We start from the raw sequence: 2,552 nt of genomic DNA on the forward strand, positions 1-2,552 counted from the left end.
CTGTCTGAAATAATGGTTGTGGGAATCCCATCAAGTCTTACTATCTCCCTGATGTATAACCTCACATAGTCTTCAGCTGAATAAGTAGTCCTGACTGGAAGAAAATGTCACGACCCAACCCCGTGGGCCATGACTAGTGCCCGACCTGGACACTCGTATACGTACCTGTAAGATATAGTCAACTGAAGCTAAAATCAATATGGAAACTTGCAAAAGAACTCCATGGGTTCATAACATCATCATATATACATATATCCAAATAACCGGTCTCCTGGGGAGTCACAACAGATCAGAACATAATATGATACGCAATCCGACAAGGCTGCCACAACATATCAACATGATACGCGAGCTGACAGGGCTGCAACTACAGAAGAGCATATCTATAGCACATCGTATAGATACAGTTGAACAAACTTATACACAACCCACACATATGTCTACAGACCTCTAAGAATATCGATAGCGAAATATGACGGGACAGGGCCCCGCCGTACCCCTGGGTAAACATATATATATACACCATAAGATCTGTACCACAAGTCTAGGCTCCGGAACAACGGAGCTCTCCAAGACAGCTGAGTAGAAGTCCTATGCTGAAGGGTCACCAAACCGACTATCTGTACCTGCGGGCATGAAACGCAGCCCCCCGAAGAAAGGGGGGTCAGTACGGAATATGTACTGAGTATATAAAGCATGAAATACAATAAACGGGATCATAACTGAAATAAAGATTACCAAAAACAAGCATGACTTTTAAATTATAAATACACTTGCCTTATGAATTGAAAATCATGCATATCAATATAATATATCATATCTGGCCCATTATGGGACTCGGTGAATAAGGTCGTCACATACCATCCTTGGCGCCATAAACCCATCATAACACCGTCACATAATAACACCATCACATCATAACGCCATCACATCATAACACCATCATATATATATATATATATATATATATATATATATATATATATATATATATATATATATATATCATATCCCGGCCCTCTAGTGAGGGACTCGGTGAACAATGCAGTGAAACTGTGCACGAAAACGTATCCTGGCCGGGGACTCAGTGAAAGACATATTGAGGCATGCACGAGTAGAGTAGTGAGCAACCATATGCAAATTAAATCATATTTGAGACTAGATAGAATAATCAAGACGAACTATAATTTTAAAATCAAGACAACAGTCGTATCAAGTACCTTTCGAATATCGCTATGGTTTATATCAAATAGAACTTCTGGAATCGCATACATGTATCAAGAAATAACGAAATAGCTTCTGGAAATCAAGAACATTAGCCATCGTAGCAGTTCTAAGAATAGGAGCTTCTTTGGAGTCATATATACGTCGTCTGTTTGTTTTATAAAGATCATGCCAAAAAGAAGGAAGTGTTAGCTTTACATACCTTGTCGTTTCTCAAATTAAACATAACCTAGGTCTCGGTCTTCACCAATCTACAAACAATACCAAATATGCCAATAATCAAATTAGGATGCTCTTTCAAACCAATCCTTAATTACTTAGAAATCTAACGATATTCGGGTAGCATCTTCCTTAAAAACTTAATAATCCTTATGATTCCAATTTAGCCAAAACATCAATCTCCATACTAATATCAATATCAACAAATACATGCCCAAATAGAATCAAATCCATTCTCAAAATCACTTCCAAAACTGCCTAATATAAATTCCTATACCGATGCTCGTATACACTTCTTTATTTCCGTATATACATAGTATAACAACAAACATAACAAAAACAACTACAACCAAACCCACGATATTCCAGTCTACAAAACAATTCATAACAACAATCAAACATCCCACATGATAACAATAAAAAATTTATCAGATTTCCGATATAGTTTTCGTAATTCTTTTATCTAGCACGTAGATACGACTCGAATAACTCAAATACATATAGGAGAGACGATTTCTTACCTTATATGTCAAGATTTAATCTTTTTCCACCTTACTTCATTGCGAAGAAAGCCCGGAGTCAACAACACGACAATATGGAATAACAAGATCGAAGCAATTAGTGATACCCGTAAAATAATGATGCTGCTTGACTTTTTCTTCATCGTAATGGGTAATTACGTTGCTGCTCAACTTTCTTAAATCGCAAGGTTCTTAATTCAACGTGAGAGCTCTCCAAACAATTGTTGTATAAAATCTTTCCTACAGCACCCTTATTTAGGAAATTAGTCTACTGAATGGTGAAATAAAATAAGAGCTCAAGTTGCTGTTAATAACCTCAAATACACTTTTCTTGTTGCTGCTGCTCACGTTCGTTTCAACTTGTTAAAAAAAAGATGACTTTGATTCAAGTACTATGCCAAATTAATTCCAATGCCTTTGGATTGTGGGGTCCACTTTCCCTAAATAATATAAATGAATTGTACACATCTTACAATAGCAACAGATCACCTTATATTGATATGAGTCACTTTAATATTTTGCATCAATCCTACACGTGGAAAGGTGGCACACCTAATTAAGGTAAGTTTCCTTTCTTGTCTTTTTCAT

General features: G+C 36.4%; 1 long non-coding RNA gene across 1 annotated transcript; it reads right to left on the bottom strand.

The window, feature by feature from the left end:
* Positions 1-279: 279 nt before the first annotated feature.
* Positions 280-2,314, bottom strand: LOC132625020 (uncharacterized). The gene is made up of 3 exons (XR_009576612.1): positions 1,965-2,314; positions 1,427-1,475; positions 280-626 (listed from the first exon to the last, which is right to left on the bottom strand). It is a non-coding gene; the product is annotated as an uncharacterized LOC132625020 (long non-coding RNA).
* Positions 2,315-2,552: the final 238 nt, after the last annotated feature.

Source organism: Lycium barbarum, chromosome 12, assembly GCF_019175385.1.
Source record: "Lycium barbarum isolate Lr01 chromosome 12, ASM1917538v2, whole genome shotgun sequence".
Lineage (NCBI taxonomy): Eukaryota > Viridiplantae > Streptophyta > Magnoliopsida > Solanales > Solanaceae > Lycium > Lycium barbarum.